This window comes from Stenella coeruleoalba (assembly GCF_951394435.1).
Source record: "Stenella coeruleoalba genome assembly, chromosome: 3".
Classification (NCBI taxonomy): Eukaryota; Metazoa; Chordata; class Mammalia; order Artiodactyla; family Delphinidae; genus Stenella; species Stenella coeruleoalba.
Window position 1 is genome coordinate 75,362,668 of NC_137148.1, and position 27,225 is coordinate 75,389,892.

General features: G+C 37.7%; 1 protein-coding gene and 1 long non-coding RNA gene across 6 annotated transcripts in view; one reads left to right on the top strand and one right to left on the bottom strand.

Moving 5' to 3' along the window:
- The window catches only part of ARB2A (ARB2 cotranscriptional regulator A), a 430,105-nt gene extending 405,511 nt beyond the window's left edge, over positions 1-24,594 (bottom strand). For 3 of the 4 annotated variants that reach the window (XM_079918572.1, XM_079918571.1, XM_079918570.1), the window contains exon 1: positions 24,415-24,542. The gene's annotated coding sequence lies outside the window, so the exon portion shown is untranslated. Of the gene's footprint in view, positions 1-24,414 lie in introns of all 4 variants that reach the window. The other variant, XM_079918573.1, reaches the window with a different exon arrangement.
- LOC307184800 overlaps positions 24,535-27,225 on the top strand; it is a 58,421-nt gene continuing 55,730 nt past the window's right edge. The window contains exon 1 of one of the 2 annotated variants that reach the window (XR_013827829.1): positions 24,535-24,659. This is a non-coding gene — a long non-coding RNA (uncharacterized lncRNA). The remainder of the gene's footprint in view (positions 24,660-27,225) is intronic. The other variant, XR_013827830.1, reaches the window with a different exon arrangement.

A 27,225-nucleotide genomic window follows, 5' to 3' on the forward strand; every position in this document is an offset into this window, starting at 1 on the left:
GATTGTGTTACTGTCGATTTCCACTTTTATGGCTGTTAGTATTTGCCTTATGTTTTGAGGTGCTCCTATGTTGGGCGCATAAATATTTACAATTGTCATATCTTCTTCTTGGATCGATCCCTTGATCATAATGTAGTGTCCTTCTTTGTCTCTTCTTATAGTCTTTATGTTAAAGTTATTTTGTCTGATGTAAGAATTGCTACTCCAGCTTTCTTTTGATTTCCATTTGCATGGAATATCATTTTCCATCCCCTCACTTTCAGTCTTATGTGTCCCTAGGTCTGAAGTGGGTCTCTTGTAGACAGCATATGTACAGGTCTTGTTTTTGCATCTGTTCAGCCAGTATGTGTCTTTTGGTGGGAGCATTTAATCCATTTAAATTTAAGGTAATTATCGATATGTATGTTCCTATTCCCATTTTCTTAATTGTTTTGAGTTTTTTATTGTAGGTCTTTTCCTTCTCTTGTGTGTCTTGCCTAGGGAAGTTCCTTTAGCATTTGTTGTAAAGTTGGTTTGGTGATGCTGAACTCTCTCAGCTTTTGCTTGTCTGTAAATTTTTTAATTTCTCCATCAAATCTGAATGAGATCCTTGTTTGGTAGAGTAATCTTGGTTGTAGTTTCTTCTCCTTCATCACACGAAATATGTCCTGCCACTCCCTCTGGCTTGCAGAGTTTCTGCTGAATACAACTGGACTTTACTTCCAACATTATAGCTAAGTTTCCTGAGGAACCCTCCTGTTGAGAATAATTAAACTCAGAAAGTACATTACAAAACATTACCATATCTACAAATGTTACTCACTAAATTAACATAAAGGATGAAAACAATAATAACTTCAATACCTGCAGAAAAGTATTTGATAAAATTCAATACTCACTTTTGGAAGTTAAGTAATAGCAAAGTAGGAATAAAAAGGAAGGTCTGTAACATGATAGGTTCAAAAAAAATTACAGTAAAATTACTCTCCATGGTAAATTACTAAGAACATTCTCTTTATAAGCACTTACCAGGAAAGAATGCCCATCATTACCACTTTACTATTACCACTTCTAATCAAAGTTTTTTGGAGGTTGTAGCCAGTATACGAAGATATGAAAAAATAAATAAAAATGTATAAGGATTGAAAATAGGAAAACAAAGTCACCATTATTTTCAGATGATACGATTATATAAAACAACAAAATCAAAAAATAAGATTTTCAAAAATAAAAAAATAAGAAGAATCTCTACATTAGGAATAAAAAGAGAATTTAGCAAGATGTCTAAAGCAATTTATATATAAAAATAAAGTGTATTTATAAATACCAGCAACAATGAGTTATAAAGCACAGTTGTGTTTTATTTTAAAAAGACATCATTTTTAACAGCAAAAAATAACTTACATAGTAAGAATAAATCTAGGAGCTTCCCTGGTGGCACAGTGGTTGAGAGTCCACCTGCCAATGCAGGGGACATGGGTTTGTGCCCATTCCGGGAAGATGCCCCACATGCCACAGAGCGGCTAGGCCCGTGAGCCATGGCCGCTGAGCCTGCACATTCGGAGCCTGTGCTCTGCCACGGGAGAGGCTACAACAGTGAGAGGCCGCATACCGCAAAAAAAAAAAAAAATAGTTCTAACAGAAGTTACGTTAAAACTATGTGCAGAAAATGATAAAATGTTACTAACAGACAACAAAGACTGAAATTCATGGCGAGATATACGATATTCATGGACAGAAGGGCTCAGTACTGTGAAAGTATCAAATTTTTCTCTAACCGATAAATGGATTCAATATAATTCCACTCAAACCTAAGAGTTTTTCCACAAATCTTGAAAACAAGTTCAAAAAATTATATGGAAGAACATCAGCCAAGAAAACTAAGACACTCCTAAAAAGGAGTATGATAGGAAGACCTGCCTCATCAGGTACCATGGTAATTAAGACAGTATATGATTAGTACTAGAACAGGCAAGGTGACCAATAGAATAAAACTCCAAAGCAGACCCACATAACAGATTCATGTGACACAGATGACACTGACATATCACTGAGCAAAGGGTGAACTTTCCAATAAGTGGAACAACTGGTTAACTACGTTGTAAAAACTGAAATTAGATCCCCACCTCATTCCATAGATAGATATCAATTTTGAATGGATTAAGAGAATAAATGCAGAAAGCAAAACTTTAAACTTTTTAGGGGAACTTATGGGAGACTACGGTTTTGATGTTGGGCCAGGAAATACAATTTAGATATTTACAAAAAATATATTTTTTTACACTCATTAGGCTAGAAAATATTAAGAAGTGACAATACCCAAAGTTAAAAAGAATTGGGTAATAATGGAGACTTTTATTTACAGTGCTGATCAAAATATAAATTAATACAACCACTCTGAAAAAACTGGCATAAGCTATCCAGGTTAAACATTCTCATAATCTTCAACCCAGTAATCTCACATCCTGGTCCACTACTTGGTCTTGTATATGTGTATCAGGAGATGGGTATAAAAATGTTCAGAAAATTTGGTCCCAAAGTATAAATATCATATCATCAAAAAAAAGCCAGTTTATACATTACCTATAGCTGAATAACAAATTACCTCAAAATGTAGTTGCCCAAAACAGTAAACATTTATAATCTCCCACAGGTAATATGTACCAAAAATTTGGAAGCAGCTCAGCTGGGAGGTTCTGGCTCAGATTCATGAGGTTGCAGTCAAGATATACTGGCAAATTTTGGAGACTAATCCCTTGTCGGTCACATCATTTGCAAATATTTTCTCCCAATCTGTGGGTTGTCTTTTAGTTTTGTTTATGGTTTGCTTTGCTGTGCAAAAGCTTTTGAGTTTAATTAGATCCCATTTGTTTATTTTTATTTCCAATATTCTGGGAGATGGATTGAAAAAGATATTGCTGGGATTTATGAAAGAGAGTGTTCTGCCTATGTTTTCCTCTAGGAGTTTTATAGTGCCACATATAGGTCTTTAATCCATTTTGAGTTTATTTTTGTGTATGGTCTTAGGGAGTGCTCTAGTTTCATTCTTTTACATGTAGCTGTCCAGTTTTCCCAGTACCACTTATTGAACAGAGCTGTCTTTTCGCCATTGTATATTCTTGCCTCCTTTGTCACAAATTGACCATAAATGCGTGAGGTGCATGGGTCTATTTCTGGGCTTTCTATCCTGTTCCATTGATCTATATTTCTGTTTTTGTGCCAGTACTATACTATTTTGATTATTGTAGATTTGGAGTATAGTCTGAAGTCAGGGAGCCTGATTCCTCCAGCTCTGTTTTTCTTTCTCAAGATTACTTGGGCTATTCTAGGTCTTTTGTGTCTCCATACACATTTTAAGACTTTTTTGTTCTAGTTCTGTGAAAAATGCCATTGGTAATTTGATAGGGATTGCACTGAACCTGTAGATTGCCTTGGGTAGTGTAGTAATTTGACAATACTGATTTCTAATAAAAGAACATGGTATATCTTTCCATCTGTTTGTGTCTTCTTCGATTTCATTCATCAGCATCTTATAGTTTTTGGAGTACAGGTCTTTTGTGTCCTTAGGTAGGTTTATTCCTAGATATTTTATTCTTTTTGATGTCATAGTAAATGTGATTGTTTCCTGTATCATCAAAACAAACAACCCAATCAAAACATGGGTGGAAGACTTAAATATACATTTCTCCAAAGAAGACATACAGATGGCTAAGAGGCACATGAAAAGATGTTCAACATTGCTACTTATTAGAGAAATGCTAATCAAAACTACAATGAGATATCACCTCACACCAGTCAAAATAGCTATCATCAAAAAATCTACAAACAATAAATGCTGGAGAGGGTGTGAAGAGAAGGGAACCCTCCTATACTGTTGGTGAGAATGTAAATTGGTACAGCCGCTATGGAAAACAGTATGGAGGTTCCTTAAAAAACTAAAAATAGAGCTGTCATATCACTCTGCAATCCCACTACTGGGCATATAGCCAGAGAAAAACATGGTCCGAAAGGTTACATGCACCCCAATGTTCATTGCAGCACTGTTTACAATACCAAGACATGGAAGCAACCTAAATGTCCATCGACAGAGGAATGTATAAAGAAGATGTGGTAAATATACACAAAGCAATATTACTCAGCCATTAAAAAGAATGAAAATGCCATTTGCAGCAAAATGGATGGACCTAGAGATTGTCATACTGAGTGAAGTATGTCAGACAGAGAAAGAGAATATCGTATGATATCGCTTATATGAAGAATCTAAAAAGAAATGATACAAATGAACTTATTTACAAAACAAAAGCAGACTCACAGACTTAGAGAACGAACTTATGATTACTAGGGGGAAGAATGGGGGGAAGAAATAGGGAGTTTGCAACTGACATGTACACACTGCTATATTTAAAATGGATGAACAAGGACCTACTGTATAGCATAGGGAACTCTGCCTAATGTTATGTGGCAGCCTCAATGGGAGGGGAGTTTGGGGTAGAATGGATACATGTATATGTATGGCTGAGTCCCTTTGCTGTGCACTTGAAACCATCACATCATTAATCAGCTATACTCCAATGTAAAATAAAAAGTTAAAAAAAAATAAGGATGGATCATAGATTAAAATGTAAAATGTAAAACTACAAAAAAAGAAAAGATATACTGGCAAGGTCTACAACCATCTGAAAGTCAGACTAAGGCTAGAGGTGGCTCACTCACACAGACGAATTATTGGTACTGGTTGTTGTTAGAAGCCTCAGTATCTCCCCACATGGGCTTCTTCAGAGGTCTGCTTGACTATCACCATGCCATGGCTACTGGCTTTCTCCAGAGAGAGCCAGGAAATCAAGGAGAAAGCTGCAAAATTCTCACCATCACTTCCTCAATATTCTACTGGCACAGATGGAAACCCTATTCAAAGTAAGAAAGGTCTACACAAAGGCATGAATATCAAGAAGGAAAAACTATTGGGGGCCATCTTAGAATCTGGATATCACAACTGGAAAAGACTGTTCTCCAATTAAAGCAGGGCAAATATACTGTGGTATATTAATAGAATGAATAGTATATACCAGTGAAAGTGAACGAGCCACAACTACAGTCAAAAACACAGATGAATGTTCCAAAAATAACTAACACTAAACAACCAAGAATCAGAAAACTATATAAATTATAATACCATTTATACAGAGCTCAAAAACAAAGTAAACTAAAACAATCTATTGGTATCACAGTTTGGGTGATAAAACTTAAGAAAAATCAAGAGAAAAACACAAAATCCAGAATAGTGATTACCACTGGGAAGGTGGGAGGGGTATGAAACTGGGAGAAACACATGGGTCAATGTAAACTGTTGATAGTGTTTTGAGTGTTGGATTGAGTGGTGAATTTAGAGCTATTCATCATATTATTTACGGTCTATAACTTATATAAGCATTACACATAGGTGGCTACTTTTGAATCAGTATATAATATACATATAATCACATATAGGCCCTGGTTGCATATAATCTTTTTTATTTATCAACGATATATTTAAAATAAATGATAAAGAAAAACACTAAAAGAAAAAGAATAACATAACTAATTTTAGTAGCACTGCCTTTTATAAATTGTTCTTTGGGGTATTTTTCTTTTTTTTGTAAATTTATTTATTGTATTTATTTTATTTTTGGCTGTGTTGGGTCTTTGTTGCTGGGTGTGGGCTTTCTCTAGTTGCAGCAAGCAGGGGCTACTCTTTGCTGTGGTGAGCCAGCTTCTCACTGCAGTGGCTTCTCTCATTGTGGAGCACGGGCTCTAGGTGCGCAGGCTTCGGTAGCTGTGGCACGCAGGCTCAAAAGTTGTGGTTCACGGGCTCTAGAGCGCAGGCTCAGTTTTTGTGGCGCACGGGCTTAATTGCTCTGCAGCATGTGGGATCTTCCCAGACCAGGGCTCGAAACCATGTCCCCTGCATTGGCAGGCGGATTCTTAACCATTGCGCCACCAGGGAAGCCCCAGGGGGGTACTTTTCTTAAACACAATGTTAGGAGTCCAGTCCTGTCTATTTAGTCAGAAATTTGTGGGTCCTACTGGTGAGTAAACCTAAGAAGCAGTTATAAGGAAAAAGGATAAACAGGTATTGAGTAAACTTCAGAGCAGCTATATGTCAATATAATATGATATTACTGAAACCCAACTGATTCCCTGCCTGTTTTGAAATGGAACTACTATTTTGAATAAAAACTGATTTTCTCAAAAGCTTTTGCACCAGCTATTAAAGAAAGATAAACTGTAAATATGTTTAAAATCTGTATTAAAAATAATAATATCCCAAAACTTTATAATATTTTAAAATACAACTACGCGCATAAACTATTACTTACATTTTTGTTCTTTCCTTGGTAACTGCCACTAGTAAGCATAAGTAAAATCTGCCTTTGAAGATATACAAGCAATTAAAATTTTAAAATGCTGGCATAAGAGCCAGTTATAAGCAACTTGAAAATAAAAGATGAGGACTAAGAGTCATTTCAGAATGATCTGTCCCCGTGACTACCAAAAGATAGGCTCAGCTAGTCACGATAGACTATTTTCCACTGAGGATCATCTGCCAGTCTTTCAACATGACACAAAAATGGGCTTTAATTTTGAGGAAAAAAATATCATAACTTTGTTTTTTCAAAATAAGGTAAAAAAGAAAAAATGCTGTAACAGCAGCCACTGGAAGGAGGACTTGATGTTAAAATGAGAATAAAACCAGCATAAAACTTTTTATCTGGTGCTTTGTCTGAAAATAACATTTTGTTAAACTCATTTCTATTTGTTTAAATGACAAATGCTGAAAATACTGCTTTTTCTGCATGAGAGTTAAACTTCCTTTCACTGAAAAACAGATGTTGATTCAACCGGCCTTTATTGGTACACAAATTAGCAGTAAGAAAATTATAAAGCTGCCTGAACTAACAAAGAATTAGCACCAATGCTTAGTCTAAGTATATATTTAAAGGCCTATCCTTCCTGTATTTTGTTGATTTGAAATATTATCCACAAATTTGCTATAAGACCTCAGGCACTACTTAGTCCCTAAGTAACCACCTGAAATCCAACTATTCATAAGTTGGCAGAGCTTCTGTAAACTTGTGGCATTGCTCTTCATGTGGTTGATGGGTTTGGTTTTGCTTTTAATGAAAATATTCATATATTTTATTATTCATTCATGTAAACCTGGTTTTACACACACACACACACACACACACACACACACACACACACACACACACACACACACACACACACACTACAAGAATCCCAAAGTAAGCTGCAAGCCTCCACGGCTGGCCCTTTACAGACCACTAAGCCTAAGGATATTATTTAAGACAAGTTTAAATAGATTCAAAACATAAAATCATAGAACTGGAAAGGCATAGAAGTGGGCTCTTTCACAATTCCAGTCTCTATTTTAATAATGGTTATCTACTAAACAATAGACACCAGGCTTGTATAAAGTCCTGAAACAATTCCAAACCTAACATCACTTCCCTTTTTAAAATGATTGCTTAGACAATCAATATTTTGGAGTTGACTTCTTAAACTCAAGAATCCTACTGTGATTTAATAAGTGAGCCAACAAAACTGTCAGTTCTAAATAAGAACCATTCAGAAGAAAAAGCAAGAAATGAGGGTAAACTCTGAGGCGCATAGAGATTCTTCATCGGACAAGATAGTCTATTGAATAGGGAACACCTAACTTAAGAAAATGGTTTCAAAAAATAAATCGGTAACAACAAATATGAAGGGTATAATTCAGACACTTACGCCAAAAGTTTATTTATATTTTAAATTTACATGGAAATTCACTATTTCAGGACCTCTGTAGTATAGTTTTAATTTTTTAATTTTATGAAGTAAATAGTTGGTCCTTCATTTATATATTTTAATTTTTAGATATAGCTAATATTCATATGCCTTTAAAAATGAGTAGAAAACAGTAATTGGAAAAATGCTAAATGTATTCACTTTCCAACAATAAACCAAAAACTAAAGTTTTGTAATTATGGAATGTATAGAAAAAGACAACCTCACTCGAATGTTTTGCAGAAACTGAAAACAAGTCTTAGGCAGTAATACATCTTAATAAGTAAGTTAACCAACAGTTCCGTAATTCTGTAGGTGAATATATGCATTATATTTCAAGGCTGAATTAACTAAAACAGATATAAATGACCATCGATTAGAAAATTGTGCTGCAATTCCTATCAGGTCAACATTCAGAGAAAACAAAAGGTAGTTGGGCTCTGAGAGAAATACATTTCATGTTTACAGTCTAAGACTCTCTAAGGAAGAAATATTTTCTTATTTTTAGAGTAATCTTAACTAAAGTGTGTAACTCAATTTTGCTAAGATATTTTTCCATGTCTTCATAAGAAAGTCTACTGCTTAATTTAAAAAATGAAATTTAAACTTAAGACACAAAACATTTCTACTCTGAAACACTTCTCATTACTATTTCCATAATAAGTACTATTCTGGAAATATTTTCCTCAAATAGTGTGCCCCCTAAGTACATCACGAAATTTAGCTCTTTGTATTTTATATTATGGTCAGCTGTATACAGGTCATATCACCTCTCTGAGGATAAAGGCTGTTTTCCTCATCCTGACATGTCTTACACATTATGGGCTCATAAATGTTGACTTAAACAGGGCTTGTTTATAAAATGATCAAAGCCTATTAAAGCAAATAACATTCCCAAGAAATGGACAGAGGAAGGATAATTAATGCAAAAATGAGTCCTTGGGAATTCCCTGGCAGTCCAGTGGTTAGGACTCTGTGCTTTCACTGCCAAGGGCGTGGGTTCAATCCCTGGTCGGGGAACTAAGATCTGATAAGCTGTGCGGTGTGGCCAGAAATTAAACAAACAAACAAAAAAACAAATAAATACATTTTAAAAATGAGTCCTTTTTTTTGAAACTGTATTTACACAATTTTAGTAAATAAGTAACAATAAATGACATTCTTTCAAATGAAACCTATTAGCTAATCTAGATTAATTACTTAAATAAAAAATATTGATACTACTAGAGGATAGGGTTGGATTTAGATGATATAGTCAAGGTCTTATTCAGAAAGAACTAATATGGGACTTCCCTGGTGGCACAGTGGTTAAGAATTCACCTGCCAATACAGGTTACACGGGTTCAAGCCCTGGTCCAGGAAGATCCCACATGCCACGGAGCAACTAAGCCTGTGTGCCACAACTACTGAGCCTGTGCTCTAGAACCCACGAGCCACAACTACTGAAGCCCATGTGCCACAACTACTGAAGCCCGCGCACTGCAACGAAGATTAGTCCCCGCTCTTCGCAACAAGAGAAAGCCCGCGCACGGTAACAAAGACCCAATGCAGCCAAAAATTAATTAATTAATTATTTAAAAAGTTATTAAAAGAAAAGAACTAATAGTAGGAACAAAAGTCATATAGAAGCATACGGTCTACACAATATATACAGTCAGGTCCTCATTCAAATGGAAGCAATACACACTAAAAATAATAGCCCTAAGGAAACACAGTATCACTTCATTATTGGTTTGGTCAGTGCCTAATACAATAGTTTAGGGCTTTGGTAAAGCTGGGTTCAATATGTGGTGTAGGTTTGACACAGGCAGACCTTCCTATCTTATTCTAAGTTTCAAACTAATTTTAGGATTTCAGAATCTTCTGAAATGCATAGTAGACCAGTAAACATTAGGGCTGAATAAACAACTACATGGAAAATGTAAACCATATATGATATTTTAAAAGTCATATGGCCCAATAAAAGTACAAGATTGATCAAATGAGAAACTTCTCAATGAAGAGAGCAGCAACAGAAGAAAAGGCATTCTCCCTCAAATATCACTGTAATTTTTACCTTAAAGTCAATATGTAAACAATCCCAACTGTTTTATTTACACAGATTTTAAATATGTGACAGACACTGGCAAACTAGCTCATAAATGGGAAAGAGAAGAACCACAAGATTTCAAACCACATTAAACAGTATGTAAACATCTGAGTGCAACAAATTCTGACATTTTCAACACCGATTTTCCATTCCAGTCACTTGGAATGCAATGCCAGGTAAATAGAAGAGAGTAGGAAAATCATGGACTAAAAAGTAGTAAGAAATGAGGATGGTGTTCCTTCTACACCCTAAGCATTTCTCACTAAAAAATATGAAAGGTCAGTTCCAGGAGTGGAGAACTAAGTGCAAACAACTACAAGTTAGAATATAAAACCCTCTGGCTCTTCTCAGCAATCTATGATGTCTTAAGCATAATATGTAGGGCAGACAATCAGTGTCTTCCAAAGTTCACAGTACAATAAATTAATGAAGAAAACAAATCAAATACCATGTTATCTACCCTATCCACATCTTAATTCTCCACTGAATTTAAATGCTTTATAGCTACTACGATACCACGTGGGCAGTTACCTATCAAATCATACCTGGTGTCAAAAGGGGGGAACATATGCAACTCAAAGTTTTCTAAGCCAGATGAGTGCCTTCCCTGAGAGAAGACAAATTATCAGGCTAGAGAAGAGTTATGACTGCAAAAGCATTGAGTAATGAGTGCAAAATTAAAAATGTTGAAAAATTGAATTCTTTCTCCCTCAGATCAGTAACAAGGTAAGAACGCCCACTTTCACCATTAAGTGGATTAACAAAATTAAACATGTATAGGGTACATAAAATGCAGTATTTGATTGGCTTTGTCCATTAACTTATGAATACCCATTCTTATCATTAAGTGAATTGAGAAAAGTTAATGTAGGTAACTTATTGATAAATAAAATGTAGTATTTGATTGGCTTTGTTCATAAGTTTATTACAAAGTGAACTTTGGACACATAGGTAACCTGCCTGCCCTACACATGATGCTTAAGTCAATATACTTAGCTAAGGAAAAAAAAAAAAAAGACAGAGATTAGAAGCAAAATTATGCCTGATTGCATTTATATGACTGTTTACATAGAAAATCCTACAGAAACTACAAAACAACTACTATTGCTAATAAATAAATTTAACATGGTGAGAAACTACAAGGTAATTATATAAAAAGCAACATTATTTATATAAATATATACATGTAAATGTCAAGATCAGAAAATTTGAAAAAAATTTCATTTCAGTGGTGCCAAAAAACATAAAATACCTAAAAGTAAATCTAATAAAAGCTATCCAAGACTGCTACACTAAAAACTACTTTGCTGAGAGAAATCAAAGACAATCTAAATAAAAGCAAAGAAATACCATTTTCATGGATTAGAAAATTCAGTATTTTTATGATGACATTTCTCCCCAGATTGATTTATAGATTCAGCACAACCTCAATCAGAATCACAACAGGCTATTTTGCAGATATTGGCAAGCTAATTCTGAAATTCATATAGAAATACAAAAGATTTAGAATAACCAAAGCAAATTTCTAGCAGAACAAAGTGGAAGATGTACCTTACCTAATTTCAAGACTTAACATAAAGCTACAGTAATCAAAACAGTTTGGAATTAATATAAAGATAGACATATACATCAATGAAACAGAATAGAGAGTCTAAAAGTAGACCAACACGCTGGAAGTCAGTTGATTTCCAAAAAAGGTGCTAGTCTATTCAACAGAAGAAAACTCTTCAATAAATGGTGTTGACTCAAATGAATTATCTGTTTGGAAAAAGATAAAAACCAACTCTTACCTCATGTCATACATAAAAACTGACCCAACATAGATCACGAACATGAATATAACACCTAAAATTATAAAAATTTAGAAGAAAACACAGGAGAAAATCTTTGGAACCTTACAGCAGGCAGTTTTCTCAGAACAACAATAAAAAAAAACCCCACAAATCATAAAAGGATAAAAATTGATAATCTGTGCTTGCTTTTCAAAAAATAACATTAAGAAAATGAAAAAGAAGCCATAGAATGGAGAAAATATTTGGAAGAACTTGTACAGATATTTTTTTAAAAAACTCTTACAACTCAATAATAAGACAAGCAAATTTAAAAGTAGGAAAAAGATTTAAACAGCTACCTCTTGAGAGAAGACATATAAATGACCAATGGAAAATGGCAGAAGAAAACATTTGGAGGCGACAGAAATATTCCTTATCTTGACTGTGATGAGAGTTTGAAGGAAGTATGCTAAAACATCAAATTATATAAGTATGTACAATTTATTGCACTTCAATTATACCTTAAAGCTACAACAGATAAAAGTGGGGAGACTTTTTAAATGTTAAAATAAATGGTAATTGGCATGATTTATTCTATTTCCCTAAAATCTTTACATGTTATGGTAGTACTCATTCCATGGAGAATGATATATCCTGTGGGTAGAAAAAAGTATGACAAATATATAAACTATTACTTGAGGAGGGATTATTTCTACATTTTAGCCAAACCTTATTATTTATTCCAAGAGAAATTAGCAAATATACACAAATAGAAAAATAACCTAAATATCACAAGTATTTAGCTTTGACTATAATTATAACTGCTATTGAGGAATTCATAAGACTGTCAACCAGAAAAATAGCTCTAAATATTGAAATTTCAAGCAGTCATATATTTTCTTAACACATTAGAACTAATTAGATTTCTAATCCTACTACTCAAGTCAATTGAGCAATATATACACACATGAAGAGAACAAAAAAGAAACTTAAGCTGATCTTCAATGAGTGTCTAATAACTTACATAGATTTCAGAGAGCTGGGGAGTAGATATGGACATGTGGTATTTCATGCAAAAGCTTTAAGACTAATGACCTTTATTGAATCAGCAGACCTAGCCTACAGGTTCCTATCATTCCTTCATTCATTCACATAATAAAAATTTATTAAATGCCTCAAATATATCAGATTCTGTGTTTGACAGAAGTGATGCCAAAGGCAGTAGAATATATGGTTAAAACAACTGACACTGGAGCCAGAATGCCTGTGCTTAAATTTTAACTCTGCCATTTATTCTATGTAATACCTAGGGCAAGGTACTTAACCTCCGGGTGTGCAGTGAAAGGTTAACTCAGAAGGCTTGGGATGTCCAAAATCTGTATATTCTATAGAAAGGACTGACTCCTGACTGGCTTCTGGGAGTTAACCTGTAAGTCCTTGGAATATCATGCCTGATAATAGTATCTCCATATGCCTGAGGCCATGGGCCATGCCATACAGTTTATACTAACCATATGATTTATGGTGAATGCATGTTTTTATTCACCTGGATCCTGGGGCATGCTGTATCAGTTTGATCTCTGCAGGGGCTGGAGATTGAGTTGGTCATGGGGGCACTCCATGCCTATGTGACGGACACTCTAAAAACTCTCAGGACACCAAGGCTCAGGGGAGCGTCCTTGGTTGCTAACACTTAGCACTTGTTGTCACACACTGTTGCTGGGAGAATTAAGCACTTTCTGTATGACTTTTGAGAGAGGACAAGTGGAAGCTAATACCTAGTCTCTCCTGGACTCAGCCCTATGTGCTTTTTCCATTTGCAGTTTTTAATCTGTATCCTTTCACTGTAGTAGACTGAAACTGTGAATTTAATAGCTTTTCTGAGTTCTGGGAGTACTTCCAGCAAATCATCAAACCTAAGGGCAGTCCTGAGGACCCTCAATACTGTAACCTTGTTTCCACATCTAAAAAATGCACTTAACATTAGTACCTACTTAAGGATAGCTGTGGGGATCAAATGAACTAATGTATTTTTTTAAAATAAATTTATTTATTTTTATTTTTGGCTGTGTTGGGTCTTTGTTGCTGCACGTGGGCTTTCTCTAGTTGCAATGAGCAGGAGTGGTGCTCGGGCTCCTCATTGCGGTGGCTTCTCTTGTTGCGGAGCACGGGCTCTAGAGCACAGGCTCAGTAGTCGTGGTGCACAGGCTTAGTTGCTCCGCGGCACATGGGATCTTCCTGGACCAGGGCTCGAACCCTTGTCCCCTGCATTGGCAGGAGGATTCTTAACCACTGTGCCACCAGGGAAGACCTGAACTAATGTATTTTATGTTCTTAGAACAATACCTGGCATATAATGTTTGCTGCTTCTCATGCTGTTACAAAAATAAATCGTCCTAGCAACTGAATAGCTTGGTCTAGTGAGAGAGGCCATTAACTAATAAAATTGCAAGTGCTAAAACATTACGCATAATGTACCAAAGGAACAAGGAGCATCACTTCCTTCTTTCGGATCCCCAACACTGTTGTCTTAATTTAGGTCCCCATTATCACTCATTTTCTAACTTAGAATATCCTCTTAACAATATAATCCTTACAGGATTCCCTGACATCACCATAACCACTGCCACCACCAGCCCCACCACTGCCTGACCCAACTGTATATTCCTTTAACCTGATTCCACATTCTTAGAATCCATTCCCACACACAATTCCCTGATTTCTATTGATATAAACTGATGAAAATCACACACATCTTTGTGTAAACTTTTTACCTCACCCTCTGGGGTCTGTTTGGACTCAAGTTTGGTTATAGGTCTAGAAGCAAGGGAAGGTGGTTGGAATAAGAAAAGAGGAAGATCAGCAATCCATTGTGGGCAACTAAGGGGAGGCCATTACAGGTTCTTTAGACCAGGGGAGACAGGCCTCCTGGGAAGGAGTAGAAGGGTTGCTTCTACTGGCAAAGAAGGTTCAAGAGAATTTAGAGATCCAAGGTGTCTAGCTTCACCAGAATCTGCCTAAATGTACCCACCCCAATTGTCAAGGTCCCAATCCGTCCTTTAGGATTGCAAATTCAAGTTGTGCTGTAATTCGGTCAACCACATGATTTGTTTTACAGAAACCTTAGTACTGCAACTACTTTTAGGGCAGCAGTAGAAACCAACTGGTACCTGGAAGTGGAATGCTGCCATACCAAAAACCTCAAGAATGGCTTGAGGAACCAGGCAGAGGGCTCTGAAAAGAGTGTTAGAGAAAGCCTACAGCAGCCCGAAGAATCTGTTAATAGATGCCCCATGGTCTTTGATAAGGCTGTGGGTGAGGACCTGCAAGAAAGCAAAGTAAATGTTATTGGAAACTCGAGGAAGGGGTTGTTATGTAGTGGCAGCAATTGCAGTATCCCATGGAATTATATGGAAAGTAGAAAATGTACCTAATGAAGTGGCTGATCTAACAAGGAGATTTCCAACTAGAGTGCTGAATGTGCCACCTGGTTCTTTTTGCTGCTTATAGTAAAACATGAGAAGCCAGAAATAAACTAATAAAAGGACTGTTAAACAAAAAGGAGCCACGACTTTCTCTGTAAAAGATACCATCAAGGGAATGAAAAAAGCCAGAGACTGAGAGAAAATATTTTCAAAAGACATATCTAATAAAGGTATCTTATTCAATATATATGAAGAACTCTTAAAACTCAACGATAAGAAAACAACCCAATTAAAAAATGGGCAAAAGACCTGAACAGACACCTCACCAAAGAAGATATACAGATGGAAAATAAGCTTACAAAAAGATGTTCAACATCATGTCATTAAGGAATTGCAAATTAAAACAACAATGGGAGGGGCTTCCCTGGTGGCGCAGTGGTTGAGAGTCCACCTGCTGATGCAGGGGACACGGGTTCGTGCCCTGGTCAGGGAGGATACCACATGCTGCGGAGCTGCTGAGCCCGTGAGCCATGGCCGCTGAGCCTGCATGTCCGGAGCCTGTGCTCTGCAATGGGAGGGGCCACAGCAGTGAGAGGCCTGCGTACCACAAAAAAAAAACAAACAAACAATGGGATACCACTACACACCTATCTGAATGGCTAAAATCCTTAACACTGACAACACCAAATGCTGGCAAGGATATGGAGCAACAAGAACTCTCACTCATTGTTGGTGAGAATGCAAAATGATACAGCTATGTTGGAAGATAATTTGGCAGTTTCTTTGAAAATTAAACATATTCTCACCATACGATCCAGGATCATGCTCCTTGGTATTTACCCAAATTAGGTGAAAACTTATGTCCACACAAAAATCTGCAAACAGATATTAAGAGCAACTTTATTCATTACTGCCAGGCTTAGAAACAACAAAGGTGTCCTTCAGTAGGTGAATGAATAAATCAATTGTGGTACATCCATACAAAAGAATATTATTCAGCAGCACTCAAAAAAAATAAAAAAAGCTATCAAGCCGTGAAAAGACAGGGAGGAAACTTAAAAGTATATTACTAAGTGAAAGAAGCCAACCACCAAAGGCCCACATACTGTACGATTCCAACTATATGATATTCTGGAAAAGGGAAAACTATGGAGACTAAAAAGATCAGTGGTTGCCAGGGGTTAGGGAGGAAGGATGGCTGAATATGCATAATAGAGAGGATTTTTTAGGGAAGTGAAACTAATCTGTACGATGCTAGGATGTTTTCAATGATAAAATGGAGTCATGTAGTTTCTTAGAAGTACTTGGCAGTATTCCTAATGCAGATTAAATTTCACCATTAAATCACTCACACTGTTTCAAAATAATGAAATATTACCTATAAACAATAATACTCTTATAGTTACCTGTGAAATACATTAGCATGAATTGATTTTATCATATTAGTCACCTAGAAAAAAGTAGGAAAAGACCCTAAAAGAACAGGCTACAGATCAAAAATACTTTGATGGTGGATGAAAGAGGTCCAAAATGGTCTCCAGTAAAACCAACTTTGTTGGATCCTAGAACCAAACCTAGAGCCATCCTGTATAAAGTTCAGGCCAGACTCCAGCCTACAGGAAAGACCCTACCATCTATCATTTTTCATTCCATTTTTCCTTCTTCCTTTCTTCTACTTCCATGTACCAACTTTTTTGCTCAATCACTTTAGATGGTATATAATCTAAAAGTCCTCTTTGAGGCCTTTCTTTCTTTCAAGTTTTTGAACAATTTCAGATGATTAAACTTTAAAGTGGGTCTATGGGAAACTGAGTTCATTGAACTCTTAACATTCTTCCACTAGAGCACATGGAACCCAACTGCTGATTAAGAAAAAGAAAAAAGATCAGTCATGAACTGGTGTATTAGTCTGCTCCAGCTGCCATAACAAAATACTGGGGTGGCTCAAACAACAGAACTTTATTTTCTCACAGTTCTGAAGGCTAGAAATCTCAGATCAATGTCTGGCAGGGTTGGTTTTTGGTGAGAACTTTCTTCTTAGCTTTTAGAGAGTCACCTTGTTGCTGTGTCCTAACATGATAGAGAGGAAAATCAAGTGAGATCTCAGGTGTCTCTTCATAGAAAGACACCAATCCTATCAGCTCAGGGTCCCACCCATATGACCTCATTTAACCTTAATTATTTTTGGGGGGTTAGGGCTTCAACATACGAATTTTGAGAGAATGCAACTGAATCCACCGCAATTAGAAAGTATCAAGGGATAACATCATGTTTAGGAACATTTGTGTTATAACATTCTTGATATTTTTCCAAACAGCCTCACTCTTAGAAGATAGGGTGCTTCAACATCATCAGTTCACTTGGCCCTGCTTTCAAATGCTAAAGCCACTTTTATCCCTAATCAGAGGAAGGAAGAAGCAGAGAAAGGAGATATGAAAGGTTTTGGACAACTACACAGTTAGATGGCACAGTCAGCACAAGAGATAACCTCCACTTCTAACACCAATTACAAGTTCAAAGACTCCCAAAGCCCCGTCAGGCTTGATAATTCACTAGGAAGACCCAAAGAACTCACTGAAAACTGTTATGATTATAGTTTACCACAGGAAAATTAATTCAGATTAACATCAGGGAAGGGAAAAAGCATATTGGACAAAGTTCAGGAGAGTACCAAACATAGAGCTGCTGATGTCCTCTCTCTGTGAAGTTATGGACATGTTGTTCTCTTGCTAACTATATGTCATAATATGCACGGACTATTGTCAACCTGGAAAGCTCACAGGAGATATGGTGTTCAGAGTTTTATTGGGGCTCCATTACACAGGCATGACTGAATGACTGCCCACATGGTTGATCTCAGTTTCCAGGTCAACTGATACCGAGGGACCCAAAGCCCCTACCCTAAGTCACATAGTCTCTCTGGCTACAGGCAGCCCCTACCCTAAATCTCACTGTTAGACAATGTGACCCAAAGCTCCAAGGAAAACAAAAATACTAGAGATTACCATCCAGAAGCTGAGGGCAAAGGCCAGATCTCTTTTGGGGCAGGGTTAAATCCTTTACCCTACAGGAGACAAGAGAAACCATTCAATAGTTCCTACTGCCTAAAGAGGCAAGTCCAGGCCGCTTATCAAACTATACAACATTCTCCTCACATCCCCTGCCCCTCCCCCCCATGACTTGGTTCCTATCTCTTTCTCCAAATCCATCTCTCATTACAATCAAACTTTCTGCTCTAGTAGTTGCAAATTCCTTTTAGTGTTTTTACAAATACCAGACCGCTGAGAGGTATTTCTTCTGTCTAGAAAGCCTTTCCACTGTTTTTTTTTTTTTAATCTCTTAGATTTATCACTTTAAATTTATTTATTTATTTTTGGCTGTGCTGGGTCTTCGTTTCAGTGCGAGGGCTTTCTCTAGTTGCGGCAAGCGGGGGCCACTCTTCATCGCGCTGCACGGGCCTCTCACTATTGCGGCCTCTCTTGTTGCGGAGCACGGGCTCCAGATGCGCAGGCTCAGTAGTTGTGGCTCACGGGCCTAGCTGCTCTGCAGCATGTGGGATCTTCCCAGAGCAGGGCCCGAACCCGTGTCCCCTGCATTGGCAGGCAGATTCTCAACCCCTGCGCCACCAGGGAAGCCCATCCACTTTATTTTTAAATGACTCATCCTTAAGTTTTCAACTAAGGTAGCATTTTCTCCACAAAGCCTTTCAATAACCCCAGGTAAGGCATTGTGTCTCTCCCATACCATCCTATACATACTTCTATCATAATACAAAAAATTTTGCTGAAGTCTTGTCTTTATAGCAGACACCCCAACCAGCATGTAAGATCCTCAAGTATGGGGTCCAGACTGCCTTATGACTAGGTATCTATCTTTTACTGATTCAGATAACTGAGACCCTGCCTAACTACTGCCCTGTTTGCCTCGCCTCATATTTCAGTTCATGTAGATCTTGGGCCCTTCTCTGTTCCTTTATCCCTCCCTTCTCCCTATCTCTTTCGAGACCAGTGCCCAATCTCCATTCAGCTAACACTTGTTGACAAACCCCCTTACTTTTCTGCCAATACTTCCTTTACCTCCTGATCTGATCCTTCCTCTCCTCTCTGCCACCCAACCAATTCCTGGGTATTACCATTTAAGATAAATACTCCAACTACATTAAACGGTATTACACCAAATGGACCAAGATGATTGATTAATTCCCGAACTACTTGAGTTAGTAACAAAGTCATTTCCATAGTATAGACAAAAACGATGATATCAAGAAGAATGGGGTAATTCAAATCAAGAGAGCATCTCACCTATCAATTAATCAAACTTTTCAACTTCTTAAACTGCATCACCTCGAGTTATAATCTTGGTCACAATTCTAGCTTGTTCCATGTTCTAAACAAAGCACACAAAACTAAGCTATGCTTTGTAAATGAAAAGGGTATCACACTCCTTAATTACCTTGGATATTAACTCCAAATTGTTTTTTAAATAGAGATACTGTATCTGTTGAGCCACATATAGTATCTTTCATGTTGCTTTCTTATACCTATCACAGATAATGGCAATGTGATTAGCAGGGGATAGGAATAGTAGCCACATCCCACAGCCATTGGCAGTTACAATGTTGGGTATTAGTTGCTATCATTCCCTTAATTAGCTATTAAAGGGCCTTACAAGGCCCAAATCCACAATCTTAGTCTTATTAGCACCTCTCTAACCTCTGAGCAAATCAACCCTAAGTATATTATCAACCTAGACCATGCTTAAAATATTCAATCTGCTATAAAGAAATGGAAACAAACATACAATAAATGCTTTGCTTCAATGATCTGTCTTCACAGTGATATTTTTCCCTACAGTAAAAATTATCTGTTATCTATATTGCAGTATCTATATTACAAAAATGAACTGTTCTCAAAAAAAAAGGAGACAAGAATACAATATCAGAGAAAGCAGCACAGCACCGTTACCTCTAAATTATCTTTAACTTAGCTGTAAAATGTTAAGCAAGTCAGTCATCTGCTACCTCATCTGTAGCAAATTAATCAATTTTAATTTGTCAAAGAGTGATAAGCAAAAATGTGGTACAATTTTTCATTCATTACTTTAAATCAAAGCAAAGTAATCAACTTAAATAAGCTTTATAACTGAAACAGTTAGCTAAACGCAGTACCTAAAGAGTATTTAATAAAGAATAGGGTACAAAACATTCAATAGTTAAAAAAAAAAAGATGCATTACCTTGCATTAATGGGTCATCAGCCATTCTGAATAAAAAAATTCCTTCCTCTCTTAAACAGATAGTCTAAAAAATTTTTTCTTGACAATGCTGAACATTGTTAAATTACACATTGCTCACTAAATTACTCAAACCTCATTACTCTATGGTTGGAAATGATGTGATACATGGTCTGAAAAATTTAGTTTACTTCTGTAGGACTGTATACACTGCACACCCTCCAAATACTAACTGCTAAACCAGATGAATCGACATATGTTACTTGGTATACAGTAGGTCTTACTGAATCACTTAAGGCCAGGTGGCTGACTTCAGAACCACATGCTGAGATACAGCTGCACTTTCACCCTGTCCCCCATCCCATTCCAATCTGTAGAGCTATATTACTTTCTGTCACTTTGTTGCCAGGTCCCCCTCTTCTGCTGTCAGTTCTGGTGCTTAAGGTCCATTATTGTTACTGATCTCCTTTGCCATTCTCCATCTAGCTACATCCAACTGCTAACACTTCTTTTTCTGTTTCTTCATCATTTTTATCTCTTTTCCTGCTCTTCTCAGCTACCAGAAAAAAAGAGATCTACTTCACAGCCATAGTCAGCCAATTGATACACTCCTTTCCTTCTAAATAAAAAGAAAAAAGAATCAAAGCAGGTGGGGATGATCTTTGGCTGTTCAGAACTCTTTTCATCACAGTCTGATACCCAGAGGTTCATTCACTGTTACAAAAGATGCTTTATGGTTTCTTTTACTTCTAACTTTGGAGTTACTGCAGATACTTGGTCTATAGACAATTTAAGTTTTTACAACTACAGTATTTTAGGGTTAAAAAAGTAACAGAAGACAAGGTGGCTGCTTTCTTAACCCTTAAAAAATTTATCCAAAAAAACCCTGCAAAATTTTCTATTAAGATCAGACCTTAAGGGGAGTTCCCTGGTGGTCTAGTGGTTAGGATTCTGGGCTTTCACTGCCATGGCCCAGGTTCAATCCCTGGGAACTGAGATCCCACAAGCCATGTGGCACAGCCAAAAAAAAAAAAAAAATCAGATCTTAAATGAATAGTGCTCCAAAAAAAGATATACATATGGCCAAAAAGCATATGAAAAGATGCTTAATATCACCAACCAGTAGGGAAGGCAAAACCACTGAGATACTACTTCACACCCATTAGGATGGCTATTATTAAAAAAAAAAATAAGAGAGAAAATGTGCTTGGTGAGGACGTAGAGAACTGCTGGTGACGACGCAGAGAAAATGGAGCCTCCATGCATTGCCAGTAGGAATGTAAAATAGTGTAGCCACTGTTGTTAATAATATGTCAATACTTAAAAAAATAAACATAGAATTAACACATGATCCAGCACTTCCACTTCTGGGTATATAACCAAAAGAATTAAAGCAGAAGACTCAAACAGATATCTGCACACTCATGTTCATAGCAGCATTACTCAAAATAGCCAAAAGGTGGAAGCAACCCCAGCATTCACAGACAAATGAATGGATAAACAAATTGTACTCTATATATACAATGGAATATTATTCAGCCTTAAAAAGGAAGAACATGGACTTCCCTGGTGGCGCAGTGGTTAAGAGTCCGCCTGCCGATGCAGGGGACACGGGTTCGTGCCCCGGTCTGGGAAGATCCCACATGCCGCGGAGCGGCTGGGCCCATGAGCCATGGCCGTTGAGCCTGCGCTTCCGGAGCCTGTGCTCCGCAACGGGAGAGGCCACAGCAGTGAGAGACCCGTGTACCGCAAAAAAAAAAAAAAAAAGGAAGAACATTTTAACATATGCTACAACATACATGAACCTTGAAGTCACTATGCTAAGCAAAATAAGCCAGTGAAAAAGGACAAATGTCGTATGATTCCACTTATATGAGGTATCTAGACAGAAACAGAAAATTCATAGAGAAAGTAGCTTAGTGGTTGTCCAGTGCTGAGGAGAGAGGGGAATGGGGAGTTAATGTTTAATGGGTATGGAGTTTCAGCTGGGAAAGATGAAAAGATCTGGAAATGGATGGTAGTGACAGCTGCATAACAATGTGAATGTACTTAATTCCACTGAAATGTACACTTAAAAATGGTTAAAATGACTAATTTTATGTTATGTATAGTTTACCACAATTTAAAAAAAAAGGAATGAAAGGTAAAGTTGACATATGTTAGCTTATTTCACTTGCTACTTAGTTATCCACGGCCATTGTACAAACCCAATCTGACCCTAAAACAGACAGCTCAAGTTATGTTCAACTGAGTAAATAGTGCTTAATTTTGTTTGCGCTAATGAAAAGCTTGGAAACATCTCTACATATCTGAAGACATCAGATTATCCTCATAGAGGTCTGCCTGGGAAAGCTGAGAAAAACAGGCTGTCAATAAAAAAGATCTCTCAGGCTCACACAAAACACTGAGTAAATATTCCTGAGATTTTTAAACACTGATGCCTCCATGCTTATATCCTTGCTATTCCAAGATATACCAATACATTCCTGCCTCAGGGCCTTTTCCTAGCCTAAAACACATACCCACATACCTGCAGAGCTCACTCCCTGATTTCATGCAGATCCCTACTCAAAAGTCCCCTTATCAGAGAGGCAGGATTTTTTTTTTTAAATGGTAGAATGGGAACTGCCTTGTCCTGTGACTATTTTTTTTAATATAAATTTATTTATTTATTTTTGGCTGTTTTGGGTCTTCATTTCCATGCGAGGGCTTTCTCTAGTTGTGGCGAGCGGGGGCCACTCTTCATCGCGGTCCGCGGGCCTCTCACTGTCTCGGCCAGAGAGGCAGGTTTTGACCACCCTATTTAAAACAGCATCCTCCATCATTCATTCTCTCTCCCCTCAATGTGCTTTATTTTTCTTCATAGCCCTTATCACTACCTGATATATCTACTTGCTAACTGTCCTTCTCTATCCGCTACAGCGTAAATTTCAGAACAAAGACTGCCCATTTTGTTCACTATTGGAAGCCCAGCAACTAGAACACCACCTGGCACACTGAAGATGGCCCATAAATACCTGTTAATGGAATGAGTGGGTGCATGGTTACGGTTTCATAGGTCATGCTGCCCTCTTGGCGTTGGTGCTATTCTACCATTTACCAGTGTCACAACAGCCTCTGCTTCAAAGCCATCCACAGCATTCCTGGTTTAGGCTTAAGTGGAAGGAACACTTAAAGAGTCAGATAGAAGCCTGGTACCAGAATGCCAAAAAACTGCTCCCTGACTTATTTTCTAAATACATCAAATGAATACAGTATATCTGTCCCTCACAATGAGGGATAAAAAACAAGCACGAAGAATACACCTCTAACACCGCTTTAAGACAAAAAGACACCGTGGATTGCATCACATTTCACCTGTTTTGATAAATGGTACAAGGCACTCGCTAGCCTGAAAACCAAAGGATTTTCCCTCTGCAACTTTTCACAGGATTTGGGGAAACAGACAAAGGCAACAAGACTGTCAATAAATATAGCCCAAAATTAAGTAACCAATTACTTGGCATAACAAATACACACTCTGGAGCACTAGAAGAATATGTTAAATCTCTGGATGAGAGAAAGAGAAGACTGCCTCCAAAATATACCTAACTTTGTTTCAAAGTCAAAAGTATTCAATTAAGAATTCATCCCAGTGAAATGTCCCACCAGCGCCCATGCACGTTACAAATTTGGGGAGCATTTTATAACTGCACTTTAATCTTCTGCCTACAGCGAATGTCTTCTGGTAAAGGTTTGGCAGGTGATGATCATTTTCGTAGAAAAATCTTCAACCAGAGAACCACCAAACCTCCCCACCTGAGAAAGCTTAGAAAGGCCCATTACGCTACAGTCTCTAGGCTCCCAGAACCCCAAACGTCCAAGAGTAGGGAGACTCATCCAGGGAACACACTTGTAATGCCCCGCCTCGGAAGTGGAAACGGCAGGTGTAAGCTGCCCATCAGCGGGGTCCTGTACACAGGGCAGAAGTGTCCGCAGGAAACGCGGCGCCACCGACCCCCGCCCGAGACGAACCAAGGCCAGCCTCTTCCTCTGATTCCGGCCCGGGCCTGCCCCCCGGGAGTTCACAACCCGGCAAACGCAGGTCCTACCTGAGCTCTGCCCCCAGCTACAGGGCTGTGGGGGGAGGCGGGAGGAGGCGTGGCCTTCCAGCTCGCCAGCCGAACTCCCTCGTGCGGTTGTTACGACTTTCCCTCTCCGGATCCGCGCCCCGAACAAGTTCCAGTTGCACTTCCGGGGTCCGCAGGAGATTGAAACGTCATTGCGCACACGTCGGCGGCCGCCGCGACAAGCCGGAAGGAGGCGGGGCGTGGTCGCTGGGTCGGTTCTTGTGGCGGTAGGTGGGCTGGGAGAGAAAGGCACGCGGGAGGGAGGGATTGTCCTGTTATGTCCCTGTGGGCTCTCTTCGCCTTTCCTTCGCTCTTTCTTCTGGAGTAATGGACACCCCTTCCTGGGTTACTTCAGAGTATGGGGCCACCGTGAAGCCTCGTTCTCCAAGCGTAGTTTAAAAACAGTTGGGAGAGTGCCCATGCCACTAATTGCCCACTCTCCCACACATGGTTTATCCCGCTTCACCTGGTCCCTTCAACTCCAGAAAAGACAGAGAGTGGAAAAGTCTAGATTTAGAAGATTAAATTTACCTGTAAATTATGACTTACGTGAAGTAGGTACTCATTTTCTTTATCTACTGACTGCTAATAGGATAGATTGGAAACAGCTGTGGAAAGCTAGGATCACATCGCTAACAGTGGGTTGGATCTAAACTCAGCCTTTACGGTAAAAATCCCTGAGAGTAAAAATTACTCATGAAAATACTGTAAGTGGCCCACAAAGTGCAGGATATGTGATGTTAAGCATAAACTCTAGGTCTTTAATTCTTAGGCACACTTGAATGTGAGACCTCTTAGCTAGTTTATATGTTTTCATAAAAAGGGAGTTTGTAGATATCTGGGCATTTAAACAATCCTGATAAATCCAAGGGGCAACACTTAGTTTTCATCTTGCTTAACCATTCACCAGCATTTGACACAGTTCATCACATCCTCCTTTTCGAAACTTGAAACGCTTTCTTCATTTGACTTTTGTGAACTCACAGAGCTCTTTTGATTCTTCTTTGCTAGACTCTGCCTCATTTCTTAGTGTGTCCCAGCTCTCTTCCCCTCTTTAGCCACCTTTATTTCCCAGGTACTCTCATTCTTTCCTTCACTGTCTTTATATAGCATCACTATGCTGATGGCTTCCAAATAGTCATTTCCAGCCATGATTTCTTTGATTTCTATACTAACGTATCTAACTTCTTAGTCAACATATCTACTAGGATATTTAACATGCATTTCAAACTATTTTCTGTTTCCAAAACCTGTTTCACTCTTCCTAGTGTATATCTTTACATCTCAGCAAATGGCATATTGACTCTTAGAATTGTTCAGTTCATAGTTTGATTCTTCTTTCTCTCAAGTTTCACATCCAGTCAGTCCCTCAGCAAAATCTATCGGCTCTTTTCAAAAGGTATTCTAAATCTAACCAATTCTTACCACCTCTACAACTACTATGCTACTCCTCATGGATGCTCTAATTGTTTCTTAATTGTTCTACATGCTTCTGTTCTTACTTTTCTACAACCTAGTCTCCACTTGTAATAGGTGAATTGCCAGAAGCTCTCTGTGGACTACTTTAGGCATTAAAACTCATGGACTAATTTGAGAATTAAAACTCCAAGAGGTTCCATTGCTTGGGGCTGGGGGGGGCACACTTTTGTGACTGCTACCTTCAAGAGACCTACCAGCTTCTCACTTTGAAAATCAGATAAAAATTCTCTTTTGACAGTAGGAGAGGAAAAGTGAACATTTTCAAATATACCCAGAGCTCTCTATTTTCCTTAATAAAATCTGCCTTTAAGGGAAACTGTTTTACCAGAGCCTAACCAACTGGGGGGTTACCAACCTAGTGGAATGAAAATACTCAACTCCAGACCACTCTAGCCTTTGAAGTGGAAGGAAAGTGGACAACATGCAGAAACAGAAGGGGACAGTAAGCAGAGAGATGAAAACATTAAGAAGGAATCAACAGGACATGCTGGAAATCCAAAACACAGGAACTGAAATGAAAAACACCTTTGGTAGGCACATAAGTAGACTGGACACAACCAGGGAAAGAATCTAGATTGAGGATATGTCAATAGAAACTTCCAAAACTGAAAAGAAAAAAGAATGAAGAAGATGAAACAGAATATCCAAGAAAAGTGGGGAAATTACAAAAAGTTTAGAATATGCATAATGGGAATGCTAGAAGGAGAAGAGAGAAAAGGAACAAAGGAACTATTTGAAGTAAGGACAGAATTTTCCAAAATTAATGACATTAAAACCCACAGATCCAGGAAGCTTAGAGGATTCTAAACTGGATAAATACTAAAAAATTACACTTGGGCATATATAATCAAACAGCAGAAAATGAAAGGCTATGAGAAAATCTTGAAAGAGGTCAGAGGGGAGAAAACAACCAATGTTGCCTACAGAGAAAAAATAAGATATGAATTACATTGAACTTTTCTTCAGAAACTATGCAAAAAGAAAATGGGATGATATATTTAAAGTCTTGAAGGCCTAGAATTTGATGTCCAGTGAAATTATCCTTAGAAAATAGAGGAAAAATAAAGACTTTCTCAGACAAACAAAAATTGAGGGAAATTGTCACCAGTGGACTTGCCCTGCAAGAAATGTTAAAAGAAGTTCTTCAAAGAGATAGAAATGTTATACATCAGAAATTTGGATCTACATGAAGAAAGAGTTTTTGAGAAGGAATAAATGAAGGTAAAATATTTTTTTAAACTTTTCTTAATTGATGTAACAGATAACATTGTTCAAAATAATATCAACATTGTGTTCTTTGATTATAGCTTTTGG